The sequence below is a fragment of the Dermacentor andersoni genome, chromosome 1, assembly GCF_023375885.2.
Source record: "Dermacentor andersoni chromosome 1, qqDerAnde1_hic_scaffold, whole genome shotgun sequence".
Lineage (NCBI taxonomy): Eukaryota > Metazoa > Arthropoda > Arachnida > Ixodida > Ixodidae > Dermacentor > Dermacentor andersoni.
Genome location: NC_092814.1, coordinates 88,665,400 through 88,679,738, shown reverse-complemented (window position 1 = coordinate 88,679,738; position 14,339 = coordinate 88,665,400). Strand labels below are relative to the sequence as shown.

General features: G+C 47.5%; 1 pseudogene; it reads right to left on the bottom strand.

Moving 5' to 3' along the window:
• Positions 1–828: 828 nt before the first annotated feature.
• LOC126543258 (hemocyte protein-glutamine gamma-glutamyltransferase-like) overlaps positions 829–14,339 on the bottom strand; it is a 44,067-nt pseudogene continuing 30,556 nt past the window's right edge.

Here is a 14,339-nt window from a genome sequence, read left to right as displayed (position 1 = left end):
AGTGTCGGTGGTCGTTTGGCCGCCCGGGCTACGCCCGGGCGGCGAGGGGGGGGGGAGGTGACGTGACCCCTCCCTCATTCCTTGTGCAGTGAGTGCTCCACCACCATAGATAATTCCTGGTTACGCCAATGGCCGAGTTGATTATCCACCCTGAACTTTCTTTAGTGCTGACAGACACGGGCACATGAAAAAAAAATAATAATAAGGAAAAGCGAACAGGGTACGCGAAGCGCTAGTTCCCCTTTTCCACGTGTGCGCGTCCGTTTGCGCTAAAACAAGTCCGTTCGTCAACATTAGCAACTACCATGTCTCGGACACAAAATCGGGCCTGCACCCTACAGTTAGGGCGTTCGAAAGTTGCGTTTTCGGAGTGCTGTCCTGTTTTCTCGGGGAGCCCAGGCAAAGCAGCTGAGGCTGCGTTGACGCGACCCGCCGACTCCCGCGGACGAACACGATGGGGCTCAGTGCCGTCGAATCACGTCTTGCGCAAGGATGCCACCGTGGACGAGCTGCCAGCGGCGCTACAGCTCAGCTCAAGTGGACGTTTCCACTGGTCGGGACGCTTTTCTTTGTTTGCGGTCAGGATGTTGGGTGGTCAACCATGACCGTAATTACTGACGCGCTCATTGGGCGTGCTCGTCATTGGCTGAAGACAATGACGAGCACGTCTTGCGAATGGAAGGCAGCTTATAAGGATAGTCTCCTTCTAGTACAGCCGCGGGTGACAACGACGACTTTATTGTGCTCTCCACTTGGCCAGCGAGTGCAATGTAAGTGCCGCACGAACTCTTGTTACATGAAGCGAAACACGAAAGCGTGCAATTCAACGCGAGAGTGACGCCGAATGTACGGCCCTAATGAAACTTCCGATTTAAGAAGCAAAATAGTCCATAAAATGCTGACGTGTCTGTTGGCGCTGACAAAAGCGTGCTGGCCGGCGCGATGGCAGTAAATCCGCTTGCAATGGTGATTTTTTGAAATTTTAGATTTACGTTGTGGTTGTGCGCACCGTGCCTCTTCTGAGAACCTCGCACAGGAAGAACGTCTCGAGCATCTCGATCAATTTGTGCGCATTCTGTCACACATCACCGTGCGTGAGAACTTGTCGCGAATGCTAGCCGCCGCTCTGTATGCTAAAAATGAGTGGCGCTGAGAACTCGCATGTTGATCATACATGCCGTTGATCGTGACCACTTGCGCACAATCTGCACATCTTTTGCGCCTTTTTTTTTCGCCGAGCTGAAAAGCGAACGGAAATATTTTTCTTGACTGCGATTTGTGGATGATGAACCCTGTTATCTTCAAGACGTTGCTCATTAGCCCGGTATGTTTTTTTTTTATATTCCATTCGGCCCCACCGAGAGCAGACACAACATTTTATGCGTCTGTAGAGCACTGCTAAATTTAGACGACAGTGCGAAAAAAAAAAACAAAAAACATTCGCGATTTTTCAATGCACGCGGACGAAGATTCCGATCGATCTAGTATGTGTGGCCTACACCAGCGGTAGTTGATTTTACGTAGTGTTTCCAACCGTAATGCTCTGTTTTAGTTGTATTCTTTTTTAAAATTTTTAGTTTGCTTCTGTATCAATAGATATGTTTGTTTTTGCAATAGCCGACCGGAACGAGCTGTCGTCTCTACTATTTTGCAAATAACTCACCCATGCTATTGCTTTTGTCACTGCACAATCGTTCACGCACTTTTGCTCAATCGGCCTGCTGATCCCCGCCAAGTGAAATAAAAAACAAAATCACAAATGAATGAGTCCTTGCGCGAGCAAGTGTAGACTCCTCGATACCAAAATGTTTTTTTTCTTTTTTTCACTTCCTTCGAGCTCTGTCGATGTTAGTTCGTTTCCTTTCTTCTTTTTCTCTCGTGAACCGACGAATAAAGAGGAGCCCAGGCGAAAAGCTTTTTGGTCGCGCCATATACGACAAACACGCGCGATTTATTGGCCATTACAAGGCTCACTTCTAACACACAACGCGGTCTGGGCGTCGCGAGCGGAAGCGCGTCTCCGCCGACGATCACTACCAGTGAAACCGTGGCAGCCATGCAGTTGCGTAATTCGGCGCGCCGCCGAACGTCGGTGCGGGCGACCATTCGACCACCACCTGCACCGAACCCGAGACGTTGAACAGCTCTCGGCAGTTGAAGACGGCCACCACGCTGAGCGGTCCGGACTTCACGGGCACGATCGTCGCCCGGTATACCCATTCTGCATGTGGTGCCGCGTCCCTGCAAAGTTTTCGAGAGACCGAGAAAGCATAGTACCCATTCTGCATGTGGTGCCGCGTCCCTGCAAAGTTTTCGAGAGGCCGAGAAAGCATAGACGGTTTCGTTAGGTCCGCGTAAGCAGCACCTGGTGCGAGGACGTAGCTGGTGTACAGACAATCCAAACAAGACAATTGGTTCACACGAAGTGACCAGCAGTGAGCGAACACGAGAGGCCTCAGTTATCCGTTGCTTTAGTTGAATGTTGATCACGCACTACGTAACGATCTTAAGCGCGAGGCACAGGGCCACATAAATGGAAAGCTGTGCGGGCGGTATCCCGCAGTGAGTACGCAGAACTCTTGGCTTGTAGTGTTGGCATGTAACGCTGGCGCGTTGCAGTCTAGGGACCAAAGACGACGCGACAAAAAAAAATATTTTTTTTTCGCAGCCTACGAATGCAGCAGCTGGAAATGATGCGGGTACAACCCACGTCTTTGTGTTTGGCCAATGCAGTGCACTGCCATAAGATATTCCAGTTCTTTTTTTTTTTTTCTGATATAGTGGTCTCTATATACTTCTGCTCCCGAGGGCACATGAACACGATACACACCCGCCGTGGTTGCTTAGTGGCTTTGGTGTTGCGCTGCTAAGCATGAAGTCGCGGGATCAAATCCCGGTCATGATGGCCGCATTTCGACAGAGGCGAAATGCAGAAACACTCGTGTACTTAGATGTAGGTGCATGTTAAAAAAACGCCAGGTGGTCAAACTCGTTCTTCCTCTTTCCTTTTTTTTTTTTCTCGCTCCTAGCTGTCTGCTGCCTTTCGGACCTTCTCGTTATTAGGACCAGTCAAGTTGCTTTTTTGTAGCAACTTTTTTCTTAATGACTTGGCACTTTGTACCACTTGTTTTCATGAATAAAGGTATTATTATTATTATTATTATTATTATTATTATTATTATTATTATTATTATTATCCGGAGTCCCCCAATAGAGTGGGCCTCATAATCAGATCGTAGTTTTGCCACGTAAAACCCCATAATTTAAAAAAAAAGCACTATATACATGTAGATTGTGACAAGGAAGTGCCAACGCTGTGTGCTGATTCTTTAAATGTGGTTACGCTTGTTTTTTCCGACTCTTCCATAACCATTAGTTACAATATTAGTTTAAATGGAGGCACGTCGCGCGGCTTGCGGAACGATTGCTGTTATTAAGCAAACGCATTTTTTTTTTCTGCGCGTGCGTTTAAGGGCATTCGGCTGTGTTTGCCATCTCCTTTGCTTCCTGCAAACATGAACAGCCTGCGCACTCCCTGCGTACTCAAACTACGGTAACCTGCCTAACTTTATTTTGGACAATGCTTCAATTAATATCTATACGGCAACTAATACATGCATTGCGCCAACCCTTGGACAAAAGAGAAAACAAAAACGTTCCTTGTAGTTGCCTTCATTGTTGATCTCAGTTTTGCTGGATAAGTTTGCACGCCTTGAACGAATGTCGTCGCAAAAATGCTGACTGACAACCCAGCGACACTGTGGCACTGCTTCAATTGTGTGAACGTCCCAAGTTGTCTCTTCTGTGCGTGTGCATGAGCGTGCAGTTGAACTTACTGGAAGCGAAGTAGTTGTGCGCTTGTGAAGCCAGAGCCTGCAACGGCCAATGCGCAGTCCCGAAGGGGCACGTTCAGGGGATTTGTGAAGCGCATTGCGAGTTCGCATGGATGGCCAACCTTCACTGGTCCGTCAACCTGAAAGAAATGGATGCGAATTTGCGGTGTTTTAGATTGAATGCTCGTACAGTGTGCTACATAGTTAACTGTGATTTCTTAAGATTGTGGAAATGTATATCTCGAAATAAGAAGGGACACTAGTTAGCTTAGGTAGATAGAAAAATACATAGCTCAGCAAATACACCCCTACAGCCATTTGTAGACAGCCCTATATCCTCCGATGGCCACTCGACTGCGCAGTAGAAATTGCGTAGTGCATACTAGATTAACAATTTATTTCTCGACAGAACGAGGCCACCCTAAAATTGTCAAGTTTAAGTCAGGGACGTTATTTACCTTCACATTCATTTTCAACATATTCTAGCGCTTCAGTAATCAGCGACCATTCACGTAAGGAGAGATTTGCTGGTGTAAGCGCATACAAATACCTGTATGTCCAGCTTCGGCGTCGTGATAGTGAAATCATCCTCATCAGACAATTTTTCTCCTGTCTCCTTGACGTTTCCAAAGACGTATATCTTCACCATTGAGAAGTCCACCAGTTTATCGAGGTACTCCTCGGGCTGCACCGTCATTGTCAAAACCTCCTCTAGAAATCAAAATTAACTTGTTAGTCTCCCCACAATTGCTCTAATGCAACTCTGCGAGGCAGAAAAGGCCACTCCTTTACCCTCGTACAATTGACCATTTCGTTTTCTCTCTTTAGTTGCGAAAGGCGCTCATTTCGTAAGCTTAAGCTCGGTATAATTTATTGCGCTTGCAAGACGTCATACGGTTCAAAAAAAAAAAGAAGAAGAAGGAGGAGGAAACGAGGCGCCACCAAGCGGAGTCGTACTACAATGTTTCTTGTGACACTGTGCAGACATTTAACCGCTTAAACTGATGCGAATGCTCCCTTCATTCCAGATTGGCCAGCAGTATCGCTAAAAATTTTTTTTTGCGATATAGTAAAGTGAAGTATTGTTTGTACAAACAGAATTTTAGTTTGAGGAAGTGTTTCGCTCATATTGAACGAAAACGAGCTGTGCAAAACGGCGAGCACGCGAACACGTTGGTCACAGGATAAAACAGGCGGCGTACGTCCTGTCAGTAGTTCTGTGCCTCTCGTTTTCCATGCATCACTTAAACGAACTTCAGGTCACCTAAACCAAGTTTGTCTGGAAGAAAGGCTTTTTCCATTCGAGCGGCGTTCATGTAGAGGAACTTACTATCATAAAATCTGGTAAAAGAGTGGACTCTGCTGATTAGACAGCAGAGTCCACAACATCCTTTGGCACTGTTTGAGAGGCGAAAATGTTCCTAAAGGGACTCTAACACTTGCAGGAGGCGAAGTACAGGCCGAGCATTGGTTTTGCTGACGTGTGTCAACACTCGATATACATAAAAAAAAAACAAAAAAAAAAATACTTTGCTGAACGTTCGCGGGTTACGAAGGCAACGTCTCTATCCTTAGTCAAGACGGGAGCCGAGAGATGGACGAGCACACTGTGGTATAAAAGTTACATACACAGGGATCAAGTGCCTCAGAAAGGGGCACTTTGCCCTGTTTATGCAACTGTAGTACCACGTCTTTGTCCATAAGTTACGTACGCTTCCTAAGGCCCTGAGGTGTCATTAATTTCAGCATTTAGAGCCATCTTTAAGATCCTGTTGTTAGAACACCTAAGGAAAAGGCTTCTGATGACGCTTTATTCCAGTGCGCGACCAGGCGCCACTCAGGAAATTATCGAAAAGGGCTTTCTCATTGTCGTGGGCTGGCGCCGGTAACCGCGGCATCAACGAGGCTCGCACGAGCACCGTATCTGCACGCGAATGACGCGACCGCGAAGGTAACGCGGGGGGTGACTTTCGGTCTCAAGGAAAAGAAAAAAAAACCTATCTATATTACGATGATGACGTGCAATGTTGCCGCAAAGAAAAAGGAAAGGACGCATAAAGGTGGTTGCCCGCAAGGCACACTATTCATCGTTACTGAGAGCTGCCGCTGCAAAATACAGTGAGCGGACGAGAGCGCATGCACAATTTACGCGTTGTCACCGCTGACGTCTGTATCGCTTCCGGTGAGAACGGCGTCATCCTCCATGCCACCAAGATTATTACAGGCAACACTTCAAGAGTGCCCGTGGCACAGTTGAACACGGCTTCGTACGCGGTAGCGATCGCGCTGGTGGCTAGTGGTTTACAGTTCACTGCGGTTTGAAGCGCCCGAAAAAAAAATAAACGAAAAGGAATGCGTTATACTTGCGTCACGAACCAAAATATAACGCAAGACGTATTTCGAGGCCGGCATTTTTTTGTAAAGAAAGGAGAACACTCGCGTTATATTCGTGCAAATTCAGGATTCTTGGAGTACTTCTGAGTGCTCCGTTTTGCCCACTGAAAGCTTCATTTCTATTCAGTTTTTTTTTTGTCTCCTTAGGGACCCCGTGGCATTAACTAAAGCTAGTCTTCATGACACTGCACCGGCATCAATCCCATGACTCTTTTCCAGACATAGCGTTGGGTGTTAAGCCCGCCGTGGTTGCTCAGTAGCTATTGTTGGGCTTCTAACCACGAGGGCGCGGGATCGTATCCCGGCCACGGCGGTCGCATTTCGATGGGGGCGAAATGGGAAAACACCTGTGTACCGTGCATTGGGGGCACGTTGAAGAACCCCAGGTGGTCCAAATTTTCGGAGTCCCCCACTACGGCGTGCTTCATAATCAGATCGTGGTTTCGGCACGTAAAACCTTATAATTCTTTTCTTTTTTTTTTGGGGGGGGGGGGGGTAGGGGGAGGGGGCGGGTGTCAAATGCTTCAGAAAGTTCTGTTGCAGGTCGACCTTCCACATTGTGCGGTCAGTGCTCATGACGTGAAGTACTTGTGGAAAAGCTTGTTTCAGATAGCGTCGGCTGCTCCACGGCGCGGTGTGCGAAGATGAAAAAAAGAAGGTGAAAGAAGAAGTCGGCTTCAGCTTCATCTCGTGCTCATGCCGCGTGGCCTCGCGCGCTCCTCTCATCCTCTTCCTTCTACTCTAGCACGCCGCTCCGTGGAGCAACCGACGCTAATTGAGACAACCCTTTCAAAAGTAGCTATTCAGCGAGATGAAATTATCGCAGGTGGATGCGTGAAGTACAGGCGTGAACCGAGAGGGCAGACCGATAGAGGGGGCCCTCTTCCAGTGCAGAATAGAGTTACTGTATATGCTACCACAGGTAGCAGAGTTGCGCGTAGGTCCGCCATCTTGCCTGGGAAGCAACCAAATCTATGCGGCGAAGCCGCACTCCGTTTTTGCAGGCGGCATGCCTACTGTATCGTCGATCGACAGTTGGTGGTTTTGCATCGCTTTTGGACTGCTTGTCCGCCTAATCGCAAACAAAGCGCATCGAAACAGCTGACTGCATAAGATCGTCAAGAAAAAGGCGCCGAGATTGGTCCCCACCGAAGCTTAGTCCTAGCGTATCCGCCGAGTCCGTCTGCACGCTCTCGGCGCGCCTAGGCTCAGGAATCAAGAAGTCTAACACGGATAAATCACTCTATATTTCAGCTTTCGCATCGGTGTTCTTAAATAAACCATTTTTTCATGTTTACAGTGCCAGCACAAGTAGCGATGAGCGCCGATGTGACGCGTCATAAACACAGGTATATATGTGCTGTCGCGGAAGGCTCCCGGCACTAGCCTGCGCTTCTCTGACGAAGATATATGACTAGACAGACGTGTCAACTGAAAGGCATCACTGAACTAAGAAAACGTTGCATATTCTTCCCGTGAAAAACAAGAAACAGCTATCCAAATCAGTAGTAACAGCCCATACAGCGTCCTGGGTCGGCGGTTCATTTAGGACTTTTTTTCACAGTTAAAATGCCAGTCGCAAGTGAAAATCGATGTTGTGGCACTTCCGAGCATGCTACTGAATACGGACAGCAAAATTTTCTTTGTGGTACAGGCGTGAGTTTTATATGCAGGGCGACAGCGCATCTACCATGACTGAGCGAGACATCTCTGTGAAACTAAAACTGCTTCTCGATCCTTGACATGGCATATTATCCACTCATGCTCTTCTCCTGGCGTGGCGCAGTGGTAAAGTACCGGGCTTGGGATCTGTTGGTCCGACGATCGAATCCTGGTCGGAGCTTTTTTTTTTTTTATTGCACTAAATCGCTCTCTGTTGCTTTTTGTATTCCAACAAAATATATACGGTGTCCAGGCACCGCGTATTTAACGCGCTATAGTTATTTTTCGCACCAGTGCCTCCAAGTACGCCGCGCCTGCCCAGCATCCAGCGCGCGGCACTGGGCCCATAATCCGGCGCTGCACTGAACACTGGATAATGGGTACTCGGTTTTGCATTAGGGATACCTGCTTATGTGCCAAAGCTCTCAACGTGTAGGCAGTCTAAAACATTACTGGTGAATCAATGACCAACCATTAGTATTTCGACACTGGTACCCCATTAGACTTGCTGTAGAAGTGTACCCACCTACTAGCAGGCACTGGATATCAGCCACACTGGATATCAGCCACACCTGCAAGTACCACTTCATCATGTGTCTTTTCCCTGCAGGGATACCAAAAGTAACCTTCTGTGGGAGTGTAGTGAAAGTTTTTCTCTCACAGGATTGACATAGCTACATTGACATAGCTATATAGCTAGGTCTCCGCAGCTAGCCCGCACGCGAACAGCGAACGCCAAGGTCGGCCAGATTCGCTTTGAATTTGACTGGCGATAACTTGTGTCAATCCAGTTCGCTGCAGCGGCGGCGTCGGAAAATACAAAAATTGGCCCGAGCATCTGCTTCTCCGCAATGCATGGTTGCTTGACTACCACGTGATGACGCTCTGCCAATAGAGGCGCTAGCGGCGTGATAAGACAGACGCGCAACTATGCTACCTGTGGTAGCATATACAGTAACTCTAGTGCGGAACTCCCACCTTGCTGCGGCCGGAGCACGAATGTGCTCACGCCGCGCTTGATGTTGCCCGCCAGGATTCTCGTGTAGTAGACGGACGAGGCGTAGAGCACTGTGTCGACGGTGCGCTGCTCCCGGCTCTCGTTGCGCATGCTGACGGTCACGGTGAACGGCTTGCCGATCATGATGCTCTCGATGTCCCGCATCTTCAGCGAAACGTCCTGTTTCGACTTGATGGGCAGCTCGAACAGCGCGCCGAGCGCGCCCTGGCGCACCGCCTTCAGCACCGTCCTACGCTCTTCCTCCGTCCCTGCGAGGAATGTTTCGCCCGTCAACTGAGTCTGTCATCGGCGGCGCTCTTTAGTCGCAGCTTTAACTTGCGCGGGGCTCGAGTGCAGGCGAATCACCAGTGCGGCAGCACTCGAGCTGTGCAACGTGCCCATGTTGCGCGAAGGCGCGCTTTTCGCGATGGAAGCGTTCTGTGGTGTAATGAATTGCCCAGTTTTAGCGGTTTTAACGACAGAGGTTAACAAACACGATCATCATCATCATCATCAGCCTAGTTACGCCCACTGCAGGGCAAAGGCCTCTCCCATACTTCTCCAGCTACCCCGGTCATGTACTAATTGTGGCCATGTTGTCCCTGCAAACTTCTTAATCTCATCCGCCCATCTAACTTTCTGCCTCCCCCTACTACGCTTCCCTTCCCTTGGAATCCAGTCCGTAACCCTTAATGACCATCGGTTATCTTCCCTCCTCATTACATGTCCGGCCCATGCCCATTTCTTTTTCTTTATTTCAACTAAGATGTGATTTACCCGCGTTTGTTCCCTCACCCAATCTGCTCTTTTCTTATCCCTTAATGTTACACCTATCAATCTTCTTTCCATAGCTCGTTGCGTCGTCCTCAATTTCAGCAGAACCCTTTTCGTAAGCCTCCAGGTTTCTGCCCCGTAGGTGAGTACTGGTAAGACACAGCTGTTATACACTTTCCCCTTGAGGGATAGTGGCAACTTGCTGTTCATGATTTGAGAATGCCTGCCAAACGCACCCCAGCCCATTCTTATTCTTCTGGTTATTTCAGTCTCATGATCCGGGTCCGTGGTCACTACCTGCCCTAAGTAGATGTATTCCCTTACCACTTCCAGTGCCTCGCTACCTATCGTAAACTGCTGTTCTCTTCCGAGACTGTTAAACATTACTTTAGTTTTCTGTAGATTTATTTTCAGACCCACCCTTCTGCTTTGCCTCTCCAGGTCAGTGAGCATGCATTGCAATTGGTCTCCTGAGTTACTAAGCAAGGCAATATCATCAGCGAAACGCAAGTTGCTAAGGTATTCTCCATCAACTTTTATCCCCAATTCTTCCCACTCCAGGTCTCTGAATACCTCCTGTAAACATGCTGTGAATAGCATTGGAGATATCGTATCTCCCTGTCTGACGCCTTTCTTTATTGGGATTTTGTTGCTTTCTTTGTGGAGGATTACGGTGGCTGTGGAACCGCTATAGATATCTTCCAGTATCTTTACATATGGCTCATCTACACCCTGATTCCGTAGTGCCTTCATGACTGCTGAGGTTTCGACTGAATCAAATGCTTTTTCGTAATCAATGAAGGCTATATATAAGGGTTGGTTATATTCCGCACATTTCTCTATCACCTAATTGATAGTGTGAATATGGTCTATTGTTGAGTAGCCTTTACGGAATCCTGCCTGGTCCTTTGGTTGAAAGAAGTCTAAGGTATTCCTGATTCTATTTGTGATTACCTTAGTAAATACTTTGTAGGCAACGGACAGTAAGCTGATCGGTCTATAATTTTTCAAGTCTTTGGTGTCCCCTTTCTTATGGATTAGGATTATGTTAGCGTTCTTCCAAGATTCCGGTACGTTTGAGGTCATGAGGCATTGTGTATATAGGGCGGCCAGTCTTTCTAGGGCAGTGTTCCCACCATCCTTCAACAAATCTGCTGTTACCAGATCCTCCCCAGGTGCCTTCCCCCTTCGCATAGCTCCCAAAGCATTCTTTACCTCTTCCGGTGTTACTTGTGGGATTTCAAGTTCCTCTAGCCTATTCTCTCTCACCTTATCGTCGTGGGTGTTACTGGTACTGTATAAATCTCTATAAAACTCTTCAGCCACTTGAACTATCTCATCCATATTAGTAACGATATTGCCGGCTTTGTCTCTTAACGCACACATCTGATTCTTGCCTATTCCTAGTTTCTTCTTCACTGCTTTTAGGCTTCCTCCGTTCCTGAGAGCCTGTTCAATTCTATCCATATTATAGTTCCTTATGTCCGCTGTCTTACGCTTGTTGATTAACTTTGAAAGTTCTGCCAGCTCTATTCTATCTGTAGGGTTAGAGGCTTTCATACATTGGCGTTTCTTGATCAGATCTTTCGTCTCCTGCGATAGCTTACTGGTTTCCTGTTTAACGGCGTTACCACCGACTTCTATTGCGCACTCCTTAATGATGTCCATAAGATTGTCGTTCATTGCTTCAACACTATGGTCCTCTTCCTGGGTTAAAGCCGAATACCTGTTCTGTAGCTTGATCTGGAATTCCTCTAGTTTCCCTCTTACCGCTAACTCATTGATTGGCTTCTTATGTACCAGTTTCTTCCGTTCCCTCCTCAAGTCAAGGCTAATTCGAGTTCTTACCATCCTATGGTCACTGCAGCGCACCTTGCCGAGCACGTCTACATCTTGTATGATGCCAGGGTTCGCGCAGAGTATGAAGTCGATTTCATTTCTAGTCTCACCATTCGGGCTCCTCCACGTCCACTTTCGGCTAACCCGCTTGCGGAAAAAGGTATTCATTATCCGCATATTATTCTGTTCTGCAAACTCTACTAATAACTCTCCTCTGCTATTCCTAGAGCCTATGCCATATTCCCCCACTGACTTGTCTCCGGCCTGCTTCTTGCCTACCCTGGCATTGAAATCGCCCATAAGTATACTGTATTTTGTTTTGACTTTACCCATCGCCGATTCCACGTCTTCATAGAAGCTTTCGACTTCCTGGTCATCATGACTAGATGTAGGGGCGTAGACCTGTACAACCTTCATTTTGTACCTCTTATTAAGTTTCACAACAAGACATGCCACCCTCTCGTTAATGCTATAGAATTCCTGTATGTTACCAGCTATGTTCTTATTAATCAGCAATCCGACTCCTAGTTCTCGTCTCTCAGCTAAGCCCCGGTAGCACAGGACGTGCCCGCTTTTTAGCACTGTATATGCTTCTTTTGGCCTCCTAACTTCACTGAGCCCTATTATATCCCATTTACTGCCCTCTAATTCCTCCAATAGCACTGCTAGACTCGCCTCACTAGATAACGTTCTAGCGTTAAACGTTGCCAGGTTCATATTCCAATGGCGGCCTGTCCGGAGCCAGGGATTCTTAGCACCCTCTGCAGCGTCGCAGGTCTGACCGCCGCCGTGGTCAGTTGCTTCGCAGCTGCTGGGGACTGAGGGCCGGGGTTTGATTGTTGGGTTCATATAGGAGGTTGTGGCCAAGTACTGCACCAGGGTGGCCAATCCTGCTCTGGTGAGAGAGTGCGTTACCGGTTCTGGTCACCGGGATCAGGCCGCACTCCAGGCCTGTTTGTGCAATTTTCTCAACACACGGGTTTTCTTTTTTTTTTTCCGTTGGAGAATTGTGCGGCACCGGGATTTGAAACACGGACCTCTTGCACGGGAGGCGGATACTCTACAGTCCTCGCAGGAGTTAAATTAAAAATTAAATTATGGGGTTTTACGTGACAAAACCACTTTCTGATTATGAGGCACGCCGTAGTGGAGGACTCCGGAAATTTCGACCACCTGGGGTTCTTTAACGTGCACCTAAATCTAAGTACACGGGTGTTTTCGCATTTCGCCCCCATCGAAATGCGGCCGCCGTGGCCGGGATCCGATCCCGCGACCTCGTGCTCAGCAGTCTAACACCACAGCCGCTGAGTAACCACGGCGGCTCCCGCAGGAGTTGCACGCCTCATTTAACCTACAGTGGTGCCCTATTTGATCAGTCAAGGTGGACCAATCTGAGCTCGGTTATACCGCACGGATGGCACTTGGCTAGAGAACCTGGTATTTATGACCTGCACATGTGTGGCCATCCATAATTGAAGATATTTATGTTCTTTTTTTTTAGGAGGGTTCTCGTACAGTGGTAAAATAAAGGAAAAGGCATCAAAAAGAAACACAGAAAAAAAAAGAAAGAAAAAGGGGAAAGAAAAAGGAACATAACAGGCGATTTGAACTCGTGACCGTTGGATGTTGCCCAGAAAGATAGCTCAGTCGGTTGGTTCGTCAGGCCCCAGGTTACTTTGAAGCGCCATAGCTCCTGCTCCGAGCCTCATATTTACGTGGAAACGGACTGATGTTGTCCGCGATGTACGCGATGATGTTGTCCGAGTGGTTGGAAGGCATACTTTCTTGGAAAAATGGCTGCCCGAGGAGAAGAGCGAACTCGAGCGGCTTTAGAGACTAGGAAAACTGCCTTAAAATATTTAGACTTGAGGACTTGAGGGAAAGCTTCGTTAAAAAAAACTATAACACGGCAATCAGCACTCGAATACGACGAGAGAAATTATTGAGACGTGGAAAATTTCCTTGAAATAAATATGGTTTGCGAGACAAATGCTTGTAAGTATTGAACCTCTTAAAAGATGAGGGGGAAATATGCGCTCACCGAGAGGGCATCGTCTGCACGGGACCGCCACCAGGCACCTTACTACGATAATACGGATAAGGCACCCCAGGCACCACGATAATACGGATAAAATATTAACGAACTAGCCATTCTTGTATCACCCATGATAAGTTATGTCTAGAGAGTTACCGCAGTAATACTTCAGAAACGTTCTATTAGAATAGAAGCCAATTGTATTCTTCCACATGTGACATCACAAACTATGAAACCGTTTTGTCCAGATACAGATGCTCGGTGGGCTTGTTCAGTCGCTTATTTTTTTTCTCAGAATTGCAATACCGAGAATTACAGGCTAAGTTTTATTTTCTCAGTGGTTTTACCATACCTTCTTTGTCCTTGTAACAGTGCGTGATGTCCTCGGCATCTCCAATGCCTTCCTGGATCGGAACGTTTGCTTTCTTCGTCAACAATGCCTGGCCCACCCTGCAAATAAAGTTTCAAGCAGGAGCATAGAATAGGAGAAGAATATGGAATGAGACGACCAATGTAGTCCCACGGGAAGGTATAACCTTTTAATGCCTGCGCCAGCCACATATATCGTATAGCTTACAAGTGTTATACCGACTGGAACATGAAAGCAAAATATAAATGCCCGGAAAATACAAATGTGGTGCCAGCGTTAACTGATGCAGTTGCTCCCCCATTTGATTATTGCAGCAAATTGCTTCTTGTTCTTATGAGTTACTGGGCCCTATAACGTAAAACTATTCCAGTATGTTTTTATTCCAATCTCCTGACGTCAAATTTGCGTAACCGCCGACGCAAGCATCGGGCGGTC